Source organism: Lissotriton helveticus, chromosome 8 (genome assembly GCF_964261635.1).
Source record: "Lissotriton helveticus chromosome 8, aLisHel1.1, whole genome shotgun sequence".
In the NCBI taxonomy this organism is placed as follows: domain Eukaryota; kingdom Metazoa; phylum Chordata; class Amphibia; order Caudata; family Salamandridae; genus Lissotriton; species Lissotriton helveticus.
This window is the reverse complement of record NC_136069.1, coordinates 744,159,882-744,173,123: the sequence shown is the minus strand read 5'-3', so window position 1 is coordinate 744,173,123 and position 13,242 is coordinate 744,159,882.

Below are 13,242 nucleotides of genomic sequence, written 5' to 3'. Positions count from 1 at the left end.
CAAATGCACTGAGTTCAAGGCCATATGTATCTCCCACAAAATCAGGTATAAGCAAGGAGCACCTATCCTAGCTCCCATGAAGCAATTTTACATGCCCCCAGAGCCGATCTAAACTTGTCCTACATTCCCCGTCACATCGGAGCCAGAATGGGAGGCTGCTCCTTTCGAGTCTTAGCTCCGACCCTATTGACCTTCATGCCACCCAACCTTAGGAAGATTCAAGACCACCTACAATCTGGAAACAGATGAAAACCTGGCTGTTTTCCAGTTCGGTTGATGATCTCTCCTGTGTCTAGCATAGGGAGGCCCCTTCTGGGACAGCCATGCACATTAGAAATTATTTTAACATCACATTTACGGAGGGCCCGATGCTTGTGAGGCAAATTTAGAAGGCAGAAACAGACGGCTGCCTGAGGTTCAATGCCTTGAAACCCTGACTGGCATGAGAGAGAGAATCCCTTAGACCCTGTGAGCAGTAAGGAGCATGACGTGGGCCTAGACCAAACTTCAGAGTGACCGTGAGCGGGCCAGCTGATTGACATACCAGCTGACTGAGGTGAATTGCAACCACTGGTGGGAAAATAGGGGTATTGGTAGGCATCAATAGAGCCAGAAAGGGGACAGGTGTTGGCAGCAACCATATTGGGAGCAGAGCTTCACCAGTGATATTAACATGGTTTATTTTCTGAAAGGTCACCACACTCAATATTGCAGAAAATGTAATGGGCATTTGAAAAGAACAATCTGCAATTAATACACAGTCTCTGATTCTTAGTACCCGGGCATCATCTTCAACACTGTAAATTGTCAATGCAAATGTACAGACCAATACATTGCCCAGCTCTAAGCAATAGGAAGCCATAATTATGGCATCCTTACAATTGGTATACATTGACTTTATAGTATTGAACACTATTTATGGCAGTGGAGAACTAGTGTAAGTCCCCATGGAAACACCATAAGCCTACCTGCTTTTATTAAAGCTGCCTCTCATGAGGCGACTGTTTTATGAAGCCCAACTGAATACTGCCACTGAAACCTCTAAAACATAGGCAAAGGCAGCCAATAGCTAGAGGGACGCTCATAGGGACACATTTTAAAGGAGATCATTGCACTCAAAAGGTCGATATTCACTATTGGAGGAAGCACAGCAAGGACCTCTTAAGAAATAATGCCACTTAGAATATTCATCGCAATGCTCAACGCTTGCCTGAGGGTGACACGTGAGAGGGTGATGAAGGTGGAGCAAACTATTACTAAGACAATTGACTTGGAGCAAGATCACTGGCATATACAAACAAAGCTTATTGGGCTGGAGGGCAGGGATCCCAGAAACGATATATGTCTTTCTGTGGTTTGGGGTATCAGAGAAAGGGTGACATGATCGCCTTCCTCTAATGCATTATACTTAATAAATGTTTGATTCCCTGCTCAAATCAGAGTTACACAGAATAAACAGTCTGGGCATTTCAATAAGGATTTATTGAACAGTTGTTATTCTCATGTAAAATATATGAGCTGCAACAACCATTGGTAGCAGAGATATATGATTAGCAGAACAGTGAATATAAAAGGAGAGTACAGTTCTACCATCTTGCAGTAAGCATGAATATAAAATGCATGATAAAAGTGCACGTACTCCTATGATGCCTATCTAGATGCACCTAAGTGTACCTAGCATGTGAGTAAGTGTAAAGCCAAGAATCCCTCTAGGTTTTAGTTGAACCGCCTTACCTGAAGTGTGAGAATGTAGGAGCCCTTCTTGGTCTCAGGTTGGACACCCCGCTACGGATGTGTTAGACCACTGTCAGCTGGAGCATCTTCATGCAGGAGCCTCAGTGTCCCTGGTCAGTGTGTCGGCCTAGAAGTCTCGGTTCCCTCTGCGTAACACTAGCAAGAGGTGTTATATTTATACAGAAAGTATCTAGGGTTCATTTGCCCCTTGTTTCTTTTATTAGCCATTGTTGAATTTGAGAATGATGTATGGGATGAACCGTGTACTTAGATATGGGGAGGAAGGTGGTGTAGCCCCAGCCTGGTTTCCAAGAACCCTTATGAATATTCATTCATGTTGTGTGAGTCTATTGATGGAGTTATAGGACTCTATTGTTTAGGAGAAACCCTATTTCTGCACCCAGGACCAGAACTAGTTAAAGGTTCAATCCTAAAAGGCACGTCACAGTGTAGTGTAGGGGAGGTAATGTAGGTGAAGGAGTATGATGTTACCAGGCCCTATATTAGAGTACATATATGGAACATAACACCCACTAAATAGTCAACAATTACAAAATGCTAGCAAACTACTATTTCTACCAGGTAGCAGCCCATATAATTATCAGTGAGCCACATAAAAACATATTTCTAAAACATTTAAGAATAGTCTAAGAGGTAAAAATTCTTCTGAAAATCAGTATTTGGAAATGTTATTTAAGCCAAAGTCCTAGATGAGTTTGTTTATATAAGTTGAACCACTGCAAGCAATTGAAGGCCATGCTTTTCTAGCAAAAGTGTCAATTTTAGGAAATGTTCTAAATTTAGTTGAGTTTTGAAAACGAAGGAAGTTCCGAATATTTTCCCAGCACACGATGAGCCAGTTTATAGATTAAATGTCCTTTCTGGGAGACGCAACATCGTTGTTGCGTGCCGCTGCAGGGGACGGTCCCTGTAACACCTTGCAGAGTACGTCAATGGAGCACAGATGATACTTAGAACTGCCAATAGCTGGTGCAGAGACAGCTGGTGCTGTAGTTGATACCTGGGTGCTAGTGGTGTTATTGGTGAAGCTGATGCTCAACCCAGTTGTAAAAGGCACCTGCGGGTTCTCAAGGAATGCAGCCATCAGTATAGGAATACGCTGGGGACATTGCCGAGCATGAGACCTCAAGGGTTCCAGCCTGGTATTCAAGTCCAGAGGCATGTCAGTCGCAAGTGTCAGACAGAGATCCAAACTGCATTTATCACCCCAAAACAGGCATCGAAGAACAGGTAAGATGCAGTCCATCCAGACTGGTCTAAACGATAGGAACCAAAAGGCGCCCCGTTCCCATAGGCGAGGTGTGCCCAGATGATGTACCATGTGTTCACGGTATTTTCACTCCAGGAGCGATTTTGCCATTTCGCTGGTAATTGGGCCGTCCATTGCTTAGCAGATAGATGACAATCAGGATTCCCGCAATTGATAGCAGGATCAGAGATAGACCTCCAAAAAGGTTTCTAAATACGGAGTGTATAAAGTTTGGAATAACTCAGAGGATCGTCTGAAAGGTGCTTAGAAATCCTGACCCTATGGTCTTAAATAGGTGTACAATACCACTCGTAACAGACATAATAAATATACCTTTTATGCTAAATGAATGGGGCAATTCATACGTAAAAGTGCCTGTATCTCAGTCGAGGTCCTTGCAATTTGAAGATCAAAGGTCTCCTGAGCGGAGGTTAAGGGTATGGTTTGCTGTAAAAGCATGGCTTTCAGTTCGCTCAAATGATGAAACCGTATAAAGGAAACATTCAATGAAGGCCATAACGGCACCTCCCTCACTGTATTTATTGGTGGAAGCAATACTTGCATTCAGAAAGTAAACCAGGAGATCACGGTGAACAGATAGACTATGCCCGGAAGCATCCCACAGCAATCGTGATCGTTCTGCATCAAGTAGCTCCCATTCGAGAGCACCTCGAATACCGGTTTAATTACAGCAGCTTGAGTCCCTTTCATGTGGCAGGACAAGTTTGCTTCCGACCCATTACAAGCTCTGTGAAATGAAATGTCCAGGCACATGAGAGAACCGCTTAGCGCGCTCTTGCAGTTTGTACCACTTAGGAACACTTCTAGATCCTCTCTCCGGCATCGAAATCTGTATGGTAGTTGTTTTTTGAGCCACCAGTTCATCCTCCAAGTTCGAAATAAGGGGCTCTGCCTCGTTAAACAGTTCGACAAACTCAGAGCAAGACTTAGCAATTCTGCGTACTGGGTTCTGGAGTTTACAACACGCCCCTTGTGTGCACTGGCTCTCTGCGCGCATCTCCTCTCTGTGGGCCATGATGCTCTGATAGATGACAGCCAGGGAGATATCTACAGGTTTCTCTAAGGTTTCAAGATTAGGCTGCACCCCACTGGCTGTCTCAGTCTCTGTCATGAAAGAATAGTCCCATTGAAACAAGTCTGCACTCCCGGGAGAAAGGTAGCCAGCACACACACCCAGTCCCACCTGCTTGTGCACAGTTTTTGGGCTATCAATCCCCTTATATTTTTTTGATTCGGAGTCATCCCCTGTTATCAGAGGGGTCTGACATTGAATAAAAAGGCAGATCTCCAGAGTCGCATTCCTTCCTTAAATCCTGCTGCTCTCCTTTTTCCTTGTTTTTTCTCAAATCTGACTTGCCATGGCCAGATATTGTTTTGTTTATCTCCCTCTGTGCCAACCTGACAGGTCCTTGAGGGATATCCCCCACTGTGGTCATTTCTGCATTGTTTCTGATGCCATTATCACCATGTAAGAGGGATGGGTAAATGTGCCTTCAAGGGATTTATTCAATTGAATGATTAGTCTATATTAAGCTAACATTTGAGAGCAAGATGGAAGATACGCTAGCTAACTGATTTCTTTCAACTCGTCAATTCTTTTAGGCAATTTCTTGTAAATGGGTACAACTCCGTTCAAGAGCGAACATATAACATGTCACAATAGTACATTTATGATTGATCAGTCTGCAAGATTAGATTGTACGCAGACCTTTTCTACTTGCCTGACACTCCCCTTTTGTATGTCATACTTGTCTATATGTGGTAGTAGGACACAGGCTGTGTCCCACTTGGATTTGTATAGATAACTGACTACGTTAACATACGATGTATTAAATTCTGTCCGGCTGGACAAAGATTATAGAAATCATTTGATCTATATTTATTTTTCATGCTTATTCTACACTGTCTAGGGACCACTGTCTTTAGAAATACGATAACAACAGGTCAGTCAAAGATGCAGAACATGGTAGTGGCAATCAGGATGCTCAAAAAAGGCATGACGGGAATGATCAAACGCAGGAGCCGCAGGATCGCCCAATGGGCAGACAGCATAATGTTCAAAACTCTCTGCAATTGTTGAAGCCTGCCAAGCCTGCAACTGGGAACAAGATGGAGACAGTTAAACTCTATCCATATCCAGCATCTGGAGTCAACAACTGGCTTAGACCCCAAGCTCCAACAAGTTCCCTCCCGGACAGAGGAGATTCACCTTGCAGCGGACACTTCAAAATCACGACAACAAGGAGGACCGGACACTTGGCTAGACTTTAAGCTCTATCTCGCCTTCTTCCCGGAAGAAGCTCAGCAGGTGGAACAAAATGTAAGAGACCAAATATCACAATCAAAAAACAGCTCTCCTCTACAACTGCCAATTACTAGAAGAATTAATGGCCTTGACGATCTCAAGCATACTTTCGGAAAATTCTTCGTCAGAAAAAATCTACCGTCTTCATACGAAGATTTCCAAACTCCAAATGGCGACATGTCAGGAACTTGTTGCCTCTTACGGTAATGACTCTTAAGCTCCCTCAAATATTGCGCAGTCTGAGAGTAGCGAAGTAGGATACACAAAAAAAGACTCAATTTGGGCAAAAATGCTAAGTACCATGAAAAATTCCGCTACTGCGCTTCAATATCAATCACACAAACTGGACCTTCAGCTCACAGTTCTCCAAACCCTAGCTTATTTAACCTCAGGGAACGACAGGAAACTAGCAGACCTGAATGGACTAATAAAGCGGGGGCAAGAAGCGGCTTTCAAGGCCCAAACAATGCAACAAGGATTCTCACGCGCTACTATAGTGGACAAATTATTCACGCTACCATCAATACTAGGTGAATTACTATCCGTCCTCAAATCAACTACAAAAACTCATATCCCTAAAAGTAGAAATCCATCCACGGAGGGAAAAACAAAATCAGTACCCCAACTCATGGAGCCGACATTAGCAAATAAAGATCACCTATCAGACCAAAGCGAGCCCTTGGCAGGCACTAACTATAGCAACAAAAACATCCCACTAAAGAAAACCCGCCAAAAGCAAAAAAGGAACGGAAGAAACAGGAAGCTCACCTTCCTGGCCCAATCTGCTGACAACCAGTTCCAGTCAATTTTAGCTGAACCTGACCCCATTGTCTAGGGCATTCTAAGCTCCCCAGACCCTGCCAAGGAAGAAACAACAGTGTGCCCGACTACAAGTTCCATCATTCCACAAGAGCCGCCCAGGGGTTGCCACCAATTAACAAAAGTTAACAATACACAGGAATTGACTCATGAAACAACAAGGACGCCATCAATCAGTGACTTAACCCAAAGCTCCCTTACTCAGGGTAACAATCAGAAGAGTACCCAATCTAGAACAGCGCTGATCATACCACCACATGTTTTTAGTGCACCCTCCGAAGGAGCTCAAACTTTAAGCTTGAAGTTGGGTAATGATCCACAGGACAGCCCTAAATTGTCACAGCAACCACTAATGATAATTCTTGAGCAAAGATCCAATATGCAAGACAAAATTTGGACATCAACCGATCTACTGCCAACTCTTCAAAATAGTGCAAATAGTGGAATAAACAACACCAATAATGCCCAACCATTGTCTCATGCCTATTCGGCAAATAATAGCGACGGATTCCAGTCTCAGAATCAGGAACCACGAAAAGGAGAGGATACAGATACCCTCATATTCTCCCCAGAGTACAAATTACGAGGTTAAGTGGACATATTAAACAGAGGAAATGTACTACGACTCTTACATTCTATCCCAAGTCTAGCTAACATTAGCTCTACCGACCTACTTTCAATAGAATTCTTATCCAGTAACAACCTGGAAAGCTCTGAACTTAGCAAAACAAGATGGAGTATCCCCGAGATAGCAAACCGAATCATGCAGGAAAAAAACATATTTTTAAAGTGGGTGATACTTTTGAAGGCAGTGTCAAAAACACCATTTCCAACTCGCTTCCTAAGAACGGACTTAAACAGTCAAAACAGAACGTTACTTCAGTACTAAGAGGAGATCGGAATAGCACCCCAGGTTCCCGTTCAGTGGAAAAAATGACTACCGGACCGAGTGCAAGCTCAGGGCAATCTGACACTACGTATTTTTATCAATAAACAACAACTGGATGTGCATACGGCGAACAATAAAACCAGCGCAATTAAATTGACAAAGGACGCCAAGCATTTCGGAACCCCCAGTAGAACAACACTATATTCATATTTGCATTTGGAACATCAATGGTTTATCCTCCAAGCCCGTAGATCAAGAGGTGAAAATTATTTTAAAACCTTTGACATGATCCTGCTGCAGGACACCTGGGAAGATAAGCCTTTTGACCTACAAGGCTACACCTCCTGCATAATTCCAGCTACAGAGGGATCTGCCTTCGGCCGACATTCGGGGGTCCTAATGCTCCTAGCATCAATAACAGTAATAGGAGAAACCACGTATCTAAAAATCCATATTGCACCTTCAAGCTGCATTCAGGCTATAACAGTAACGGTCAAGTTCAACCAGACCGTTTGGAAAGTAATAATAATAAACGTTTACGTCCATCCAAAACAAAAATTTAAAACAGCGAAGGAGCTTGCCACAAAAATGAAAAGAGTAATGGAATAAGAGGATACAGACCACATCATCTTGGCAGGCGACTTTAATAAGCACCTTCTAGGGAATGATCAAGACGAGGACTCATCCCAAGATCTAACTGGAGCATGGGGAATTCCAACTCGGGCCCTTCCAAAATTATCAAGCCAACTAGATGCACGAAGTACCTGCTCCAGGACCTAGAACGTCTAAATCTGAGAGCATTAAACGGCCCCTTTGAGGGGTACTTACCACCAGTAGCCACATACCATTCAGCTAAAGTTTCCTCTCATTTAGACTTCACCTTTACAACTTTAACTCTGTTCAGCAAAATCGCCTCCTTCAAAATTGGCAATAATGAAAACAGTGACCATCTGCCCCAAGAAGTGAGACTTAATCCAAGCTCAACTCTGTCACCAGAGTTCTTTAAAACTATTGTCTCTGAAGAATCTGTAAACCTTAAAAGAATAAGATGCAATTCCAGAAACATTGAGATAATAACAGCAACTGCTAAAGATCTACTTAATCAAGTGAAGGACAATGTAGCCCAACCATTAAAAATTTGGGACAATTTCATCATGACCCTTGGCGATAAATTTGCAACTAGGAGTAGCCCAAAACTAAGGAAAACATCAGTTGCCCCAATAAGGACGGCAAAAAGTCCAACCTCAAAAAGATTAAAACACACCATAAATCAAACCTTAAGGCAACTCCGTAAGTCACCACAAGACTTGTGACTGCAAAGCACCCTTCGAGAATCTAAGGCACTAATAAGGCGAAGGAAATAGGAACATAAAACAACCAAGGACAATGAACTATGGGCGAAACTACTTTACGATACAAACCAAAACAATAGTGCCAAGTTCAGGCATACAGTTAACAAACTACAGCGGCCTAACCATCCCGGTATAAATTCCAACACTACAGTAGCATCCTGGGTGGATTATCTTTTCAACCATTTCAACGATACTCAGCAAAAAGTAGACATCACCTCTAAATATCTGGGAAATGAAAGCGCTGACAGCTCCATAAGGGAAGTAACAACCTACAACCTGGCAACTATAGAGCAAAGTGTTTACCCTGTGCCAATACAAAAGCAACACGAGATGGAACCCCTACTAGGCATAAACCGCCAATCAATCTCTACAGAGGAGCAAAGCGGCCCATCAGCATGGCAGATTTGGAAACAAATAGCTAGAGTCAGGCCCATAGGTGCTCCCGGCCCCAAAGGCATACACCCAATGTTGTACAAACATGACGTGGAGTTTTGGAGCAAGGCACTAGCACCTGTTTTTAGACACTACTTAGAAAATATATAATCCCAGAGTCCTGGAAAAGCTCAACTATCAGCCCAATCTACAAACAAGGAAAAAGGTCTGCTCTGAATAACTACTGGTCGATCGCCCTTATCGACGCTGAGGCCAAATATTTTGCAGGGACCATTCTGGACGAGCTAGCCTCCTAGGCCTCAGATAATCACACATTTCCAACAACAGAGACAGGGTTCTGCCAAGGACAAGGCACCTTAACCAATATTATGTCTCAAACCTTGCTTATGGATGCTGCTAAGTTGGGAAAATACCCCCTATTCCTTTGTTTTATAGATTATACAGCGGAGTTCTACCATGTATTTCCAATTTCTTTTGTTATGGAACTCCTGTGGAAGTCCGAAGAAAAAAAACATCAGATTAAAAAAGACAAATTTTACATACAATAGAAAAATCTTCCTTATAGATTGCTGTAAAAAAATTCTTATGTCAAACATACTGAGAGGTGTGCAAATAGTGTTATAAATACATGATGCAATCAAATAACCAACCAATAAAATTCTTATATCGACATTTTGAGAGATGTGCAAATACTGCTATAAATACATAAAGCAATCAAATAACCAACCAATTGATATTATGTCATGATAATAGAATTACTGTTAAAAAAATCCTAATAATTAAGCAGAAATGTTTAAAAAAATGATATATCTTAAAATTGACTCATGAAACAACAAGGAGGCCATCAATCAGCGACTTAACCCAAAGCTCCCTTACTCAGGGTAACAATCAGGAGAATCTAGAACTGCACCGATCATACCACCACACGTTTTTAGTGCACCCTCCGAAGGAGCTCAAACTTTAAGCTTGAAATTGGGTAATGATCTGCAGGACAGCCATAAAGTGTCACAGCAACCACTGACAATAATTCTTGAGCAAAGATCCAATATGCAAGACAAAATGTGGACATCAACCGATCTACTGCCAACTCTTCACAAAAGTGCAAATAGTGGAGTAAACAACACCAATAATGCCCAACCAAGGTCTCATGCCTATTCGGCAAATAATAGCGACGGATTCCGATCTCAGAATCAGGAACCACAAAAGGGAGAGCATACAGATACCCTCATATTATCCCCAGAGTACAAATCACGCGGTTGAGTGGACATATTAAACAGAGGAAATGTACTACGACTCTTACATTCTATCCCACGTCTAGCTAACATTAGCTCTACCGACCTACTTTCGATAGAATTCTTATCCAGTAACAACCTGGAAAGCTTTGAAATTACCAAAACAAGATGGAGTATCCCCGAGATAGCAAACAGAATCATGCAGGAAAAAAACATATTTTTAAGGTGGGGGATACATTTGAAGGCAGTTTCAAAACGGCTGTTTCCAACTCCCTTCCTAAGAACGGACTTATACAGTCAAAACGGAAAGTTGCATCAGTACTAAGAGGAGCTCGGAGTAGTTCCCCAGGTTCCCGGTCTGTGGAAAAAATGACTACCGCACAGAGTGCATGCTCAGGGCAATCTGACACCACATATTTGCCAATAAACAACAACTGGATGCACATCAGCGAACAATAAAACCAGCGCAATCAAATTGACAAAGGACGCCAAGCATTTCGGAACCCCCAGTAGAACAACACGATATTCATATTTGCATTTAGAACATCAACAGTTTATCCTCCGAGACCGTAGATCAAGAGGTTCTAAATTATTTAAAAACCTTTGACATGATCCTGCTGCAGGAGACCTGGGAATATAAGCCTTTTGACCTACAAGGCTGCACCTCCTGCTTAATTCCAGCTACAAAGGGATCTGCCTTCGGCCGACATTCAGGGGGCCTAATGCTCCTAGCATCAATAACTGTAATAGAAGAAACCACGTCTCTAAAAAGCAATATTGCACCTTCGAGCTGCATCCAGGCTATAACAGTAACTGTCAAGTTCAACCAGACCATTTGGAAAGTAATAATAATAAACGTTTACATCGATCCAAAACAAAAATTTAAAACAGCGAAGGAGCTTGCCACAATACTGAAAAGAGTAATGGAATAAGAGGATACAGACCACATCATCTTGGCAGGCGCCTTTAATATGCACCTCCTATGGAATGATCAAGAAGAGGACTCATCCCAATATCTAACTGGAGCATGGGGAATTCCAACGTGGGGCCCTTCCAAAATTATCAAGCCAACTAGATGCACCTGCTCCAGGACCTAGAACATCTAAATCTGAGAGCATTGAACGGCCCCTTTGAGGGGTACTAACCACCAGTAGCCACATACCATTCAGTTAAAGTTTCCTCTCATTTAGACTTCACCTTTACAACTTTAAGTCTGTACAGCAAAATTGCCTCCTTCACAATAGGCAATAATGAAAACAGTGACCATCTGCCCCAAGAAGTGAGACTTAATGCAAGCTCAACTCTGTCACCAGAGTTCTGTAAAACTATTGTCTCAGAAGAATCTGTAAACCTTAAAAGAATAAGATGCAATTCCAGAAACATTGAGATAATAACAGCAACTGCTAAAGATTTACTTAATCAAGGGAAGGACAACCATTAAAAATTTGGGACAATTTCATCATGACCCTTGGCGATAAATTCGCAACTAGGAGTAGCCCAAAACTAAGGAAAACATCAGTCGCCCCAATAAGGACGGCAAAAAGTCCAACCTTAAAAAGATTAAAACACACCATAAATCAAACCTTAAGGCAACTCCGTAAGTCACCAAAAGACTTGTGACTGCAAAGCACCCTTTGAGAATCTAAGACACTAATAAGGCGAAGGAAATAGGAAAATAAAACAACCAAGGACAATGAACTATGGGCGAAACTACTTTAAGATACAAACCAAAACAATAGTGCCAAGTTCTGGCATACAGTTAACAAACTACAGCGGCCTAACCATCCCGGTATAGATTCCAACACTACAGTAGCATCCTGGGTGGATTATCTTTTCAACCATTTCAACGATACTCAGCAAAAAGTAGACATCACCTCTAAATATCTGGGAAATGAAAGCGCTGACAGCTCCATAAGGGAAGTAACAACCTACAACCTGGCAACTATAGAGCAAAGTGTTCACACTGTGCCAATACAAAAGCAACACGAGATGGAACCCCTACTAGGCATAAACCGCCAATCAATCTCTACAGAGGAGCAAAGCGGTCCATCAGCATGGCAGATTTGGAAGCAAATAGCTAGAGTCAGGCCCATAGGTGCTCCCGGCCCCAAAGGCATACACCCAATGTTGTACAAACATGACGTGGAGTTTTGGAGCAAGGCACTAGCACCTGTTTTTAGACACTTCTTAGAAAATATATAATCCCAGAGTCCTGGAAAAACTCAACTATCAGCCCAATCTACAAACAAGGCGAAAGGTCTGCTCTGAATAACTATCGGTCTATCGCCCTTATCGACTCTGAGGCCAAATATTTTGCAGGGACCATTCTGGATGAGCTAGCCTCCTGGGCCTCAGATACTCGCATATTACCAACAACACAGACAGGGTTCTGCCAAGGACAAGGCACCTTAACCAATATTATGTCTCTAACCTTGATTATGGATGCTGCTAAGTTGGGAAAATACCCCCTATTCCTTTGTTTTGTAGATTATAGAGCGGCTTTCGACCATGTATTTCCAATTTCCAATTTCTTTTGTTATGGAACTCCTGTGGAAGTCCGGAAAAAAAAACCATCAGATTAAAAAAGACAAACTTTACATACAATACAAAATTCTTCAGTATACATTGCTGTAAAAAATCCCATATCAAACATACTGAGAGGTGTGCAAATAGTGCTATAAATACATAAAGCAATCAAATAACCAACCAATCGAAATTATGTCATGATAATAGAATTACTGTTAAAAAAATCCTAATAATTAAGCAGAAATGTTTTTAAAAAATGATATATCTTAAAACAGACAATTTCATTCGGAGGGGACAAAACCAAAGATCGTGCTTCCTGGGCAGAGTGGATATTAAATTTGATTAAAACTGGCTTCAAGAACACTCACCTGGCACTTTGCAGCTTACAAATAATACATGATCTAGATCTTGGATCCGCAGCTGGCACAATTCACAAATTCTCTTCCCTCTGGGTGTCTTATACCAGATACCAGTGACATCTCTTAGAGGTAGAAAATTTAATATCAGTAGGAGTATTAGCATTCTAATCCCGTAAGGGATATTCCAAGTTAAATAAGGCAGTGGCTTATTCCCCAAAGCACTCCCTCTGACCGCCTCATTACTGGACTTGGACTGGCTTAAGGCAGTGTCTCTCGCCAAACTGATAGGGGAACTAGAGATCTTTAAAAGTTGTTTCAGTCCAGATTGATACATAGGAGAAG